This window comes from Sapajus apella, unplaced genomic scaffold (genome assembly GCF_009761245.1).
Source record: "Sapajus apella isolate SASKATOON/1434 unplaced genomic scaffold, GSC_monkey_1.0 scaffold112, whole genome shotgun sequence".
Taxonomy (NCBI): domain Eukaryota; kingdom Metazoa; phylum Chordata; class Mammalia; order Primates; family Cebidae; genus Sapajus; species Sapajus apella.
In genome coordinates, this window is record NW_022437052.1 from 5,547,418 (window position 1) to 5,561,487 (window position 14,070).

General features: G+C 51.1%; 2 long non-coding RNA genes across 2 annotated transcripts in view; one reads left to right on the forward strand and one right to left on the reverse strand.

Moving 5' to 3' along the window:
* The window catches only part of LOC116537644, a 21,133-nt gene continuing 7,063 nt past the window's right edge, over positions 1-14,070 (forward strand). The window contains exons 1-2 of the long non-coding RNA XR_004263234.1: positions 1-13; positions 6,492-6,497. This is a non-coding gene — a long non-coding RNA (uncharacterized LOC116537644). The remainder of the gene's footprint in view (positions 14-6,491; positions 6,498-14,070) is intronic.
* LOC116537643 overlaps positions 5,146-14,070 on the reverse strand; it is a 9,314-nt gene continuing 389 nt past the window's right edge. Inside the window, exons 2-3 of the long non-coding RNA XR_004263233.1 lie at positions 13,000-13,001; positions 5,146-5,157 (exon numbers count right to left, since the gene is read on the reverse strand). This is a non-coding gene — a long non-coding RNA (uncharacterized LOC116537643). The remainder of the gene's footprint in view (positions 5,158-12,999; positions 13,002-14,070) is intronic.

The following is a 14,070-nucleotide window of genomic DNA, read 5'->3' on the forward strand; positions in this document are numbered from 1 at the left end:
GGGGCCTGGTGTGGTGGCTCACAACTGTAATCCCAGCACTTTGAGAGGCTCAGGTGGGTGGATCACCTGAGGTGAGGAGTTCAAGACCAACATGATGAAACTCTGTCTCTACTAAAAATACAAAAATTAGCCAGGCATGGTGGTGTGCACCTGTAATTGAAGCTACCTGGGAGGCTGAGGCAGGAGAATCGATTGAACCCGAAAGGCAGAGGTTGCATTGAGCTGAGATTGTGTCACTGCACTTCGGCCTGGGAGACAGAGTGAGACTTCATCTCAGAAAATAAAAAATAAAAAGAAAGAAAACTCACCATTGCGGATTTGAGGGCAGGAAGCTAAGGCATAGCTTGAATATGCCTGGAGCAGCCAGAGTCACTCCCATCCTGCCTGTGCCTCACATCTCCCATCCCATGCTCTGGTCCCCATCCAGCTCACCTGGCAAAAGAAAGACCCAAAGGCTGCCTCCTGCTGGCTCATCCCTGGTTTTGGCTTCTGGGATGTGTTTGGGTTGGGATTTGTTCCTTGCAGACCTGGAGGAGGAGCACTGAGAAGTCACCATGTGTTGTCAGAGACCCCTCCTCTTCCTTAACTCCCTGTGACCCCTGTTTCTCAGACCTGGGGGGAATCAAGGGCACACAAATTGTCACCCTGGAGTTGGGGCAAGGCTGCTAGGAGGAACAGGGAGTGTCTGCTACTGAGTTCAGGGTTTCTTTAATTTTTTTTTTTTTTTTTTTGAAACAGGGTCTTGCCCTGTCACCTAGTCTGGAGTGCAGTGGTATGATCTCTCCTACCTGCAAACTCTGCCTCCCGGGTTCAAGTGATTCTCTTGCCTCAGCCTCCCAAGTAGCTGGGATTACAGGTGTGTGCCACTACATGCAGCTAATTTTTGTATTTTTTTAGTAGACATGGGTTTTGCCATGTTGGCCAGTCTGGTCTCTCGAACTCCTGAGCTCAGATGATCTGCCTGCCATGGCCTGCTAAAGTGTTGGGATTACAGGCATAAGCCACTGCGCCCTGCCTCATTTTTAAATTTTTAACTTTTCCTTTTTTTAAGATGGAGTTTTGCTCTTGTTGCCCAGGCTGAAGTGCAGTGGCACTCGGCTCACTGCAACCTCTGCCCCCAGATTCAAGTGATTTTCGTGCCTCAGCCTCCAGAGTAGCTGGGGCTACAGGTGCATGCCATGCTCAGCTAATTTTTGTATTTTTTAGTAGAGACAGGGTTTCACCATTTTGGCCAAGATGTTCTCAATCTCCTGATCTTGTGATCTACCCATATTGGCCTCCCAAAGTGCTGGGATTACAGGCATGAGCCACTGCACCTGGCCAAATTTTTAACTTTTTAAATTGTCTTTAGAGACGAACTCTTCCTCTGTCACCTAGGCTGGAGTGCAGTGGCTCCATAATAGGCCACTGCAGCCTCAAACTCCTGGGCTCAAATGATTCTCCCACCTCAGCTTTCTGAGTAGATAGGACCACAGCTGTGCACCACACCCTGTGAATTTTTAAAATTTTTTGTAGAAACAGGTTCTCACTATGTGGCTCAGTCTAGTTGAACTCCCAGCCTCAAGTGATCCTTCCCTATTGGCCTCCCAAAGTGCTGGCATTACAGGCTTAACCTGCCATGCCTGGCCTTGAGTACAGAATTTCTTTAAAGGGTGGTGAAAATGTTCTAAGATTGGTGATGGCTTTACACTACAGTGTAAACTTTAAATGGGTAAATTGTGTATGAATGGTATCTCAGCAAAGCTGGTTTATTTAAAACAAAAAAGGCTGGGTGAAATGGCTCATGCCTATAATTCAAGCACTTTGGGAGGCCGAGGCGGGTGGATCACCTGAGGTCAGGAGTTTGAGACCAGCCTGGCCAACATGGTGAAACCCTGTCTCTACTAAAAATACAAGAAACTGGTGACTTGAATAAGGGGCAGGGCCTTCTACCTGCTCAGAGAAGCTCTTTATGAGCCCCAGGTATTTCTTGGGTCCTCAAACGAAACTTCCCATGGCCAAGTCATACCTGACAGAGGCCTCCTCCCCTGTTCTGGCCCCCACTCAGAGATGCTGAGTGACAGAAGCTCAGGCTTTGGGTGTTCCTGGCAAAGCCTCACCCCAGGAGCCCCACAGCTCAGGCCCAGTGTGTGGTTCACACGGCCCCACTTCCAGCCTCTTTTTCCCTTGAGAGCGATTTGTCCCTGGGAGATCCTGGATCCCTCATTCAGGTGCAGTGCTGCAGGGCAACACTGCTTCCCAGGGGTGTCCCAGGCCTGCAGGGTCCCAGTGTCATTGGCAGACCTTGCCTGAGCCTTTCCCCAAGCCGCTTCTCCTCCTGTCCCACAGGGAACAAGATGTCTTCTTCCCGGGGTACACGTACCTGCAGAGGGCCCAGCCCGTTCACTGGAGCCACTGGATTCTGAGGTGAGTTGGGTGTGGTGCAGGGGCCATGCTGGAGGGGAGGACCCAGCTGCCCTGACCCTCCTGCCCCTGGCTTCCCACAGCCACGCCATGACACTGACCTGAGACTCTGAGTGGCTGCTGGAGGTGTGAAAGTGGATCAGTGTCCTGCCCCTGGGGAGGTGGATGAGGCTCCAGTGCCCCCAGGGCCTGGTGGGGTTGGCTGCTGCATAGCCTTTGGGATTCACAGATGAGCTGGGAAGGGTGGACTGGGACAGAAAGTCGGGTTATCTGCTCAGAGGGGGACCTTGCATGCAACCCCAGCTCTTGCTAAGATGGGGACATCCAAGCCAGTGAATGTTTCTGAGCAGGGATAGAGCTCTCCAGTGAGGCTCCTGGCCAGCCCACTCTGCTGCCCTCAGCCTGACATATAGAGACATGGGTCAGGAGACCTGCACACATGGTGACTCAGTGCTTGGGGATAAGTGTTCTGGGGACACTTGGGGATAAGTGGGCACCCAATGCGACTGGGTCAGGGAAGAGGCTGAGCTCCAGGTGGTTGCCCTGGCAACCAGGACTTGGTTCTGTGTGTGGCGTTTGTGTGTGTGTGTCTGTCAGGACTGCCCTTATCACCATGGACTTTGTGTGTGTGTGTGTGTGTGCGCACTTGCGGCCTGCCTGCGAGGAGCCCTGGTCACCATGAATCCCTATCCTTCCAGTGGAGCCATTTCAGGGAGTCCCCTGGGTATGGATCAAGAGCTGCTCTGAGCAGATGAGATGCCCTGCCCTTCCTCCCTAGGGGGAGTCACCCTCAGCATTTGCCATTACACGAAGACACACCTGAGACCAGAGGACAGGGTCCTGTGGCTCCTGGTGAAACCTTCATTTATTGCCTGTAGGCACTGAGGTCTTCGAGGCCAGGGGTCACCCATGGCAGGGGTGCCTGGTACTGAGAGACTAAGGGCTCCTGCCTCCCTCTTGGGACTGTGCAAAAGATCCCTCTCCTCAGCTCCTGTCCTGTCTGCCCTGATCCTCTTTCCAGGGTGAGGGGGCTGGGCAACCTGGTTGGGGGAGAGGAGGCCACTCCCTGTGATCTAGCCCAGCCCTGCTTCCTCCCACCCCCAAGAACTCAACTTTGAGGCCACCACTCTCAATAGCATGGATGCCACCAGTGAGGGTAACTTCATGGGTGAGTCTTGGGGAGCCATTCCCCTGCCCTGTGACTCACTTTTGCTCCCCCAGCACAGCTTATCTGCATTCTTCTCCTACTCCTGTATGATCAGGCTTGTTGTGATGATTGTACACTAAAGTGTAAATTAAATAAGTAAATTGGGCAGGACACAGTGGCTCACACCTGTAATCCCAGCACTGTCCAACATGGTGAAACCCCGTTTCTACTAAGAGTACAAAATTTAGCTGGTTGTGATGGCAGGCACCTGTAATTCCAGCCTCTTGGGAGGGTGGTGCAGGGGAATCACTTGAACTGAGACTCAGGCTGGGATAGGATGTCTGGTCCTCATTTCTCTAGGCAACTGCAAGCCTTCTGCATTTCTCCAGAGCCCCAATCCCACTCTGATGTGCACACCCACCTGGTGTGAGGGCACTGAGAAACCCTGTGCCCTCTCAGGGCTGTGGCTCTGGCTGCATGCTGGGAGGATGGTGTCCTTGCTCATCTTCCTCAGGGTAGAGGAGTCACAAGAGAAGTGGGTCTTTCTTTTCTTAAAAGTGGTCTCTTGAATAATGCCCCTGTGTATTTTTCTTGATGGACCCCTGTCCCATCAAGGGTGAAGATGGGGACAGATGGGGAGGGTTGTGTGGACTGCTTTGCCACAGTGGGACATGGTGTGTGATGAGAGGGAGAAGAGCCCTCAGGCCCACACGTGGGAGTCAAACCGTGGATGTGTGAACAGTGACCGGTGAATGTCAGAGACCAGCTGGGCTCTCAGGTCTCTGAACCATGGTGGAGTGTGTGGCCTGTGACTGGGAGAGGCATGAGGGGATGGCCCTGTGGTCCCTACACAGCTACTCAGTAAAGACCATTCACTCCAAAGAGCCAGGACCTTAGTGCTGGACCCTGGGCTCACTGGTGGGGGGGACTCAGTAGCCGTGTCCTCTCTGGCCCAGCAGAGTCCCTGAGCAGGGAACTTTGCATGGTCTTGGCAGGTGCTACCTCTCAGGGCTCCCCCAACAGATAAAGCAAACCTTCCCCCTCCTGGGTCTGCAGCATGAACCCAGCCCCAGCCACAGGTCTCAGGGAGGGCTGGGCAGTCCCAGATGGAAACACATCTGCAGAAGCAGCCCCTCCTCTGGAGAGGGTGGAAGCAAAGGAGGCCTGGGCATTCCAGCCCCATGGCGGGGTCAAGGGCTGAGTCCACCAGGGCCTGGGCTGCTCTCCTCATGCTCCTCTCTCACTGCACAGGTCAGGGCAGGCCTTGGAGAACAGGTTTCAGTTCCCAGCTTGTGTCAGCTCCCCCATCTCAGACCCTGTGAGAGTTACACCAATGGGTGCCCACACTCACCCTGTCTGTGCCTGCAGGCTCCCTCTCCTGGTCTGTGCTGACTCATCTGCCCATCTGCACCCTGTGCTGACTCGGCCACTCCCCACCTGTGCATCCCCAGGGGTAACTCATGCTCACCTGCACCCTGTGCTGACTCAGCCACTCCCCACCTGTGCATCCCTGGGGTTGTCTCAGGCTCACCGGCACCCTGTGCTGACATGGCTGCTCCCCACCTGTGCTTCCCTGCTCCCCGCCTGGGCATCTGCTCACCTGCACACTGAGCAGTGGCTTCCATGTTGGTGACTATATAACATGCTGGGACACATCCCTGGTTTCTCCTGAGATATGACCCAGACTCAGACAAGTACCAGGGCTCTGGACTGAATTTGATTTTTACTATGCCACTGCTCTTGGCAGTGGAAACCTCTGGGCCCAGAGACCTTGGCTGTGAGCGTCTTTCCATGAAGAAGCTTCTGTGGAACCCCTGAGGAGCCACCTGCCTCTTAGCAAGACATGCCCACAAGCAGGAGAGAGACAAGCAAACAGGTGGTGCCTTATCACAAGGCAGCCTAGGGCATCTCAGGAAGGCACAGATAGATGAGACAATACAGCTCAATGTCCAGCTCCCTAGGATCTGGACTAAACTAGCAGGAGTGAAAACTGTTTTCTGTGCCTGGAAATTCTGGTCAGTACAGCCACATCCATCAGCGCATGCACTTCAGCATCTGATTCCACACAGGGAACCTGTTGTCTTCAGTGGTACATCCAGGGCTGACACATCGGCACTCACCCTGCACATGGACACACTCTCCTCTCTCCCAGCCAGACTACATGTAGGGGGACACGGCCACTAACCACCCTCACTGCTAACATCCCCCGGACTCACCCTCCTCGTCTCTCCATGGCTGTTGCCTTCCTCAGGCCTCTTGGTCTCTCCTAAGAGCTCTCAGGTCTTAACCCAGCTCCACGTGACCCGGCTCCTGCTGTGGGTTCCCTTCTCCAGGGACTCCTCTCTAGGGAGGATGATCTCCAGACATCAGAGCAGCACACGGCCCTTCATAGGCTGACTCCTCCTCCCAGCCCCATGGCCAGGCTCTCTGCTCCACATCCTTGGCCAATCTTTAATAAGACAGTAAATTCTTGCTTACTTCCTAAAAATGCTGTGTTCCTCCAGCCCAAGAGTATTTGCAAATGGAGGCTGTTGATGCATTTCTTCATTATTTTTCTTTTTTCTGTCTTCTTTCCAAACAATTACTAAACTCTCTTGGAGTTGCCGCAGGCCCTACACAAGGTGAGAACTGAAGTGGTCAGCAGATGGAGGATGGGCAGCGTCACTCACTGAAGGGCATTGTTATGTTTTTGCTCCAGAATTAGTTTCCCTACAACTCCCAGGACAGCACCTCAGCCACACAAACCATTTGGCTCAGGCCCCTGAAGTCCCTTGCATGAGCCCTTTTAAAATATAAAAGTAGAGAATCTCTCCTAGTCACTTGCTGAGAGACATCTGGTGATGGCAGGGCACCATAGGCGTGGCTGTGGTGTGGGGAGCAGGAAGGCGGGTCCACAAGGTCCCCACTACCCTGAGCTTCCTGACACCCGAAGTCCCCACAGCTGTGGGTCTTGCACCTGCAGCCCAGACCTGCAGGGAAGACAGTGGATGGTGTCTGGCACTCTGCCGGGCTTGGCACTCTGAGGAGGGGGAATTGTTAACATTTGGCTCATCTGCTCTACATTCCTCCTCCCTACTGAAACCATAAACTGCTCCGAGACAGGACTCACAGAGAAGAACCAGCCCAGAGATGGATGTGCATGGAGAGCTGCCTCTGGGTGTGGGGAAGTGCTGAGAGGAATGGAGGCCACTCACACCTGCCTTGGAGGGAACGGCTCCTTGAGGCCACAGGGGCATGGTCATTCCTCTCTCCCTCTCTCACCCCGACACACCCCTCTCTCCTCTCTGAGCACACACTGTCCTGGACTCTGCAGTTTCCAGCTTCTCTGTCCCTCCAGAAGTCAGGTCTTAGCCTGTGCTGACCCAGCAGTTCTCAGAGTTGAGCCTCCAGGAGGCAGAATCTCTGCCCACAGGGAACACCAGCAACATCGGGGGTAACTGGGGTCCTGCTGCCAGGACAGCAGGGAAATCCCTCAACATGTGCTCTGCTGGGATGAGCCTGCTTTGAATCCCAGGGCATGTCTAGCTCCAGTCAGCAGCTCAGCCTCCCAGAGCTTCTCTGGGCTCCAGTAAGTGCAGGAGGCTAACGATGACATTGACCCAGGACAGCAGCCTCAGTGCTGATCACACAGTGCTTGAGACCATGTGAATGGAAGCCCTAAATTCCCCTGTTCTGTCAGGGACAGGCTGTCCCTCACTCCAGCCAGGCTGCACCTCTGCTGAGTTCTTCCACCCCAACGCGGGGTACAAGGCCTGACAGTCCTGAGAATGCCATCCCCTTTTTTCTCCACCTCTCCATGACTCGGCCTTGGGCTGCTTTGATGCAAATAGTGCAGTAGTTCTATTCTATGTTTAAATCAATGTTATTGAGGTAGGCTTCATATGAACTCATATGTGTCTATAATAGGAGCACAGCTTGTGAGAAATGACTAATATATAGAAATGGATGAACAAATTTGTGTGTGTGTGTGTGTGTGTGTGTGTGTGTAGAGAGAGAGGAAAAATCTCTTAACTGCTCCACAATGAACATACAGACTATCCCACCCACCCTGGCCCCAAGCACCAGGAATTTGCTTTCTGTCACTATAGATGAGATTTCTCTTGTGTAGGATTTCATCTGGGTAGAAACATGTAACACATCCTCTGTCATAACGACCTTCTAGCACTCAGCACAACAGCTTTGAAATTCACTTGCATTGTTGTGTGTCTTGTTATGTTGTGCAGGGCTCCATTGGATGGACATATTTTAATCTATTTATCTACTGGCAATCACTTGGGTTGTGTCCAGTTTAATCCATTATGAACAATCCTGCAATGTCCCTTCCTTTAGAAATCATTATGTGGACACACATTTTTGTTTTTCTTGGGTAATTCACTAAGGCTAAAATGTAATACCTTAGGAGAGAGTCTATGTGAACTTTGGGAAAAGTGAGCAAGCATTTGCAAAGCGGCTTCATTCCTGGCAGCAGGTCTCAGAGGTGTGCTTGTCCATGACCCATCAAGAGTTCTTCATGCCCAATTCCCTCTGGGCCATCATTGTGTTTGTGTAATGAGATAGCATGATGACTTAATTTTCCATATCAGACCCACAATGATTAATACATGTTATATGCTTAGTGGGCATCTGCACAGATTCTCTGGCCAAGGGGTCATGCAGCTCCCTTCACACATCTCCCTGAGCAGTCCCTCATTGTTTCACCAGTGTTGCTGCTGCTTTTCTTCCTGTGTCCTACATGCTGGCCTGTGTGGTGCTCACTGGGAAAAGGAAAGGCCTACAGGAGCAAGGGCAGCACCCTATGCCTCTGGGACCACAGCGGACACCTTGAGCCTGACTCTGCAGACCAAGGATAGTGGGAAGGCTCCTCCAGGCCTAGGTAACATGAGCACACAGCAGCTTATATGCAGCAGCTTGGTAATGGAGACTCTCTCAGGAGTCCCCTGGAAAGGAGCTGCTGTGTCTGAGCCCCACCTCTCAGGGCTCTCGTGTGACCCCAGGCGCTGGGGGTGGCCCTGCAGGAGCAGGTCTAGAACAGCACCATGTTGGGCTGTCTACACTAAGGCCGGGCTCCTCCTGCTCATGGTCCTGGCTGCCTTTGCAGCTCGGGGGAGCGTCTGTGCTGGGGGAGGGCAGGCAACACTGAGCCTTTTTGCCCCATCTCCCTTCCCGACCTTTTGGTCTCACATGTGTTTTCAGGAGCTGCTTGCCAAGCTGTGGTGACTCAGGAAGCATCACTGTCCACAGCAACTGGAGGGTTGCTCACTCCCCTGTGGCTGCAGTACTGGGGCTGTCATCACCAGCACTCTTCCCTCTGAATCCAACAGAAGCCCAGTTGAATCTATTAGCCCAGGGACTCATAGGTGACACCAGCAACTAGGGCCCAGGGGCTGGCACAGTGAGCCTCTTCAAATGACACAGACGGCCAGTGCAGGGTGCTGTAGTAAAGTCCTGTAAATTAGGTGGCGCATGTGCAACAGAAATTTACTTCTCACTGTTCTGGAAGCTGGTAAGTCCAACATAGAGGCACTGGGGAGGCGATGCCTGGGGAAGGCCTGCTTCCTCCTTTGTGGGTGGCTTTCTGCTGCATCCTTGCAGGGCAAGGGTGGGAGAAGCTATGGGAGGCTCTTTTGTTAGGCCTCAGCCCTTATGACCTTATCACTGCATAGAGGCTATGCTTCCTGAGGCCATCACACTGCGGGTTGGATATCCACACATGGCTTTGTGGACACACATTCAGTGTCCAGCTGGGGCAGCTTGAATGGCAGTGGAGGAGGAAGAAAGTGAGCCTCAGTTACCACTGGAGACCAGCAGGGCCTACGGCTCCTTCCACTGATGACCTCTTGACATTTTTTTTCTGGGAAAAAAAGGCAAACATTCCTGGAGAAACTACTCCTTGAAATGAGTGTGTGTAAACAGTGCAAGGGGTGGACATTAGCGAAGTTGGTGGTGTTCATCACAATGTCTCTTCAGGGCTGATTGTGATTTTCTAAATGCCTGAATATTACTGGTCAACCATTGTCATTGGAGATGCCATATGGGTCTTGCAGCTGGATAAGGAGTCACTCACAATTGCACTTCCAGGGACCGCCTACACTCCAAGACTGAGTTGTGTGCAGTGATGAAGCCCTAGCCCCTCACCCAGTTGAGGACTTGGAGGGACCATCCCAGCACCAGAGGTTATCATAGAAGGGACTGAGTTTGCTATAACTGCTCTACATTGAGGCCGATTCTTGAAGTTCCACAATCACAGAAGTGTCATTAAACCAGGAGTAAGCAGAGGAAACAGAAACACCAAGTTGCTGCTATAAGATCTAGGAGTGCAGTGCAGACAGGAGAGGTCCACTTCTAACCCTCACCTGACACACCCTGGGAGAGCTCGGTTCCAGATTCTAGTGCCTAGGAGAGAGCTGTGCCCATGGATATCCTGCAGTTCAGGCCACCGCCACCCAGACCAATAGCTTTACGCTCAATTCTCAAGAGATGATAACTGACAAAACCCAAGTGTCTGATATTTGGTGGTGGCAGAGGCAGAAAAGATCAGGTCATATGGCAAAGATAATCTTTGAGAAGCAAAGCAAGAGAAGATAATGACAGACATGACACTCAAAGGCCATAGGCATAATCACTTCTTAAACTGTATAATTAGCATTTTACAAATTACACATGTTTCCTTTGTTTTTCTGACTTCATCCCCCTAATTCTTCCTCATCTCTGAAGCAGCAGACCTGGCTGGGCTGCCCCTGGGAAGCCTCTTTTGGAATTCATTTGGAGTGGCTGGCAAAATATTAGGGAAATATTAGGGAAAGTTACAGATTAGTCTCAAACCTTTTGGAAGGTTGAACGGTTTTATTGGGACAGGCTGAACACAGCTGGTCCATTATGTTAGGGAAAAGATAGAGACGATGAGAGGTTTTCCAAGTTAAGTGTGTTTATCCCACGTCCTTTTGTCGCTAGTATTTTTCCTCATGTAAACTTTGTGCTGGATGACCCTCTCAGGGAGAGGTGAAAGGGGAATTACCCATTAATGGTGTTTACTCTGGGCCCTGGAACCAAAAGCTTTTCTAATGATAAAACCACTCTTTTCACCATGTTAATTATCCACAAGCATGTTGACTTAGAACCCCTGTTATGAAATTCATACTGAATAAATGTGAGGATGGACAGGGGTCTGGTCGATTGGCTGCAGTCACCCTCTGCAAGCAGCCAATGACCATCCCTAGCCTACTTGAATCACTGAAGCAGGTGTGAGAGTGCATTTATTCACCCATCACTGAGTCAGGGACCGCAGGACAGACCACTGCTGGTGGTGGTTGACATCTCAAGCCTCTTCTGTGGTGCCCTCTCTCCAGTGTGTGCATCTGCCTGGAGTGTCTTCATTGTCACTGCTAGAATCATGTCTCCTGTGGCCAATCAATCAACCTCTGGAGACACAAACACCAAGAAAGGTGTTACCCAGAGAAGCTTACCCATCCTGCCTGCTGCAGGGGAGGCCACACCAGCTCCCACAGGAACTCCCTGCTCTATCTTCTGTGTCTCAGAACTTATCTGGGCTCTCTGGCATCAGAGGCCTTCATCAAGTAACTGCTCACATTTGCAAACTTTCACATTAAGAGAGGACCCCCTTTCAACATGCCACTCCCCTGTCCTCTAGATCATTACAGCTCTCACCGCCAGCCTTATCAACGTGGGGCTCCAACCACTATTTGCAGGCTTCAGGTCAGTGATCCAACAACCAGATCCTTTGCCAGGTTAGAGCAGCTGCTGAAGATGGGAATGTTCTCTATGCATTGTGTGCAGGGCTACTGAGTGCTGGAAACATGCCCAGTGTGATGAGGGACTAGATACTATATTTTTAAAAAAACTAATTAAAATAGACACCCCAGCTAATGACTGCCACCCTGGAGAGCATAACATTGGGGATCCAGACATGTGGGAGACATTATCCCACCTCCCCTGGTTTTTTCTTGCAGAGTAGCTATCAATGGACAAGTGTTATCTTTCATCTAATAGGTACTTCCTGTGCACAGGCACAAGTACTGGCCAGTTTGTGAGGCCCTGGGGTTGCTAAATAGTGGGTCGTAACCAGGTCCTAGTGGGATTCACAGCTAGGGGCAAGTTGTAAGCAGAGTGAAGAGTATGGCCTTGCAAACCTGTGCTGGAAAATCAGGGAAGCTGCAGCAGAGGTGAAGGGACAACTCACTGTCCCCAGGAGCCCACCCTAATCTCCGCTGGCCCTGGCCACAGCCTGGAGTGTCATGAACTACACACATATGAAGTGTAAAATTTGATAAAATGTATATATATATATATATATATATATATATATATATATATATATATGCAATCATGGAGATGCGAGTTTTTCATTTGCAAACTGACAATAGTGGCTGTGCTACTAGAGGGGATATGAATGCAGGGCCCCCTAGACAGCCACACTCAGAGACCAGTGGGTGCATTTACACATAGAGTGCCCATCCTGTTCACCAGCCTCTCACCATCTAAAGGGTAGTACAGCTGCTCCCAGAAACGTGCCCATTACTCTTTATCTGGAAAATCAGCTTCCTTCACCACTTCCCTGATTCTCACCCCTAATAGGAACCCAGAATCAAGGAGCCTCTTCAACCAAAGCCAAAAGGAAAGCTCCACTTTCCACATCACCTCCACTTCTTCTCAGCAAATGATGCCAGAACATGCACCACGTTTACTCTTGGGATGATCTGTAACTGAAACGGGAAAGATTCCCTTGTTACCCTCACAGGGCATGTGATGGGGGTGCAGCTCACTTATTCAGTTGGGCAGGTTGTGGGGCTCTGACCCCATGGCAGTGTCTAGAGGTGAATGTTGGCATTTGAAGCACCAGTAGGGGTGCTCTTTTAGTTTGCTGTCTACAGGTGGCTCATGTTAACCCGCTCAATTAGACCCTCTACCTTGTCACAAGAACAGACAGCTTTCTCATTCCCAGTGTTTCTTACCTTGGTGTACGGAAAGAATCAGATCACACGTTGACTTGGAGTATGAGTGCAAGGTTTTATTGAGTGGGAGTAGCTCTCAGCAGATTGGGGAGCCAGAAGGGAGATGGCTTTCCCCTAGAACTGGGACATTGGTGACACAACTCTTCTCCAGTGGTGGGATTCTTCTTTGACCACTCTGGCCAAACTCCACATCATTCTGCTTCTGCCAGTGGCCTGCCTCATACTGGCACCTGAGAATGCGTGATTCTCAATGTCCAGCCACCTCGGTGTTGCTCCACTGATATGCTTCTCTCAAAGTGGTGGGCCAGGATAGCCTTGGGAAATGCAACATTTGGGCATGAAGGCAGGAGTGCTTGTCCTCACCTAGGTCCGCGGGGGGTGGAGCCCTACCAGGGACCTCACCCTCCTCTACCCAGCCCTTCCCTTCCCTTCCCCTGTTTTGTATCATTTAAAGTGACCACACTCTTCCCTTCCCAGCACTTCTGTATCATAATTACAGAACAGGTTGCTTTAGAAAAACAGAGGGGAAACTGTAGTTCAGTCAAAGACCTGCAGTGAGTGTGAGCACACCCATAGGACATGCAGGAGCTTTCCCTGGAGGTTGGGTCTTCCAAGTCTATTTTGGCTGGCAATTGGAAAATTCTTAGTCCCAGAAGAAGGAAGTACAGGTGCTGAGGGCAGGCCCTCTCCCAGTTTGTTTATAAACTGAGGCTGCCATTAGTGACTGACACTGTCTTGCCAGGAAACAGTATGTATCACATGTTATGTATATTGCCATGTGGTACACATTTCCACTGAGCAGTTGGCTACAAGGGACCCCTCAGCCAACTGATACCTAACTGTATTAGACTTTCTAATACCCAACTGTATTATAAAGCAATATTCTAAACTGTCTCATGACTGCTTACCTTCCCTCCACTTGACTAAATCTGGGTGAGCAGTTAATGCCCTTTAACTGATAAGGGCACCTGGGCTGGAGTGTCCGTGGCTTGATGAATTCAGTTTATAAAGCTTCCCACCTGACAATATTGATCTGAGCCACTGTCTGTTCAGCTAGATTAAGGCCTGGCTGAGGATGGGCAGTGGCTGCACGAGCACAGAGTGGACCTTTCTTCCTGTTCATTTCTTCCAAACCGAAGGTCAGCATCTTCAGACTCCTATTTTATCCTGAGCACTGCAAGGAAAATGCACAGAGTCCCTTATCCTCTTGGAGGGACCCCTCCACAGATACACCCTGGAGACCCCACCCCAGGACTGTCCCTGGGGACCACCCAGGCTCTTCTTCCCTTTGTCACCAAATGTCCATTCCTCTAACCTGATGGCTCTGTCTCTTCTCACCATGCGCCCCAGCAGCACCCTAAACAGTAGGGATCCTGTCCTCATCCCACCGCATTTATATCCACATCAAAACCCCAGTCTTTCCTTTATAAAACCAAAATGTGGCACATATACACCATGGAATACTGTGCAGCCATAAAAATGAGTGATTTCATGTTCTTTGCAGGGACATAGATAAAGCTGGAAGCCATCATCCTCAGCAAACTAACACAG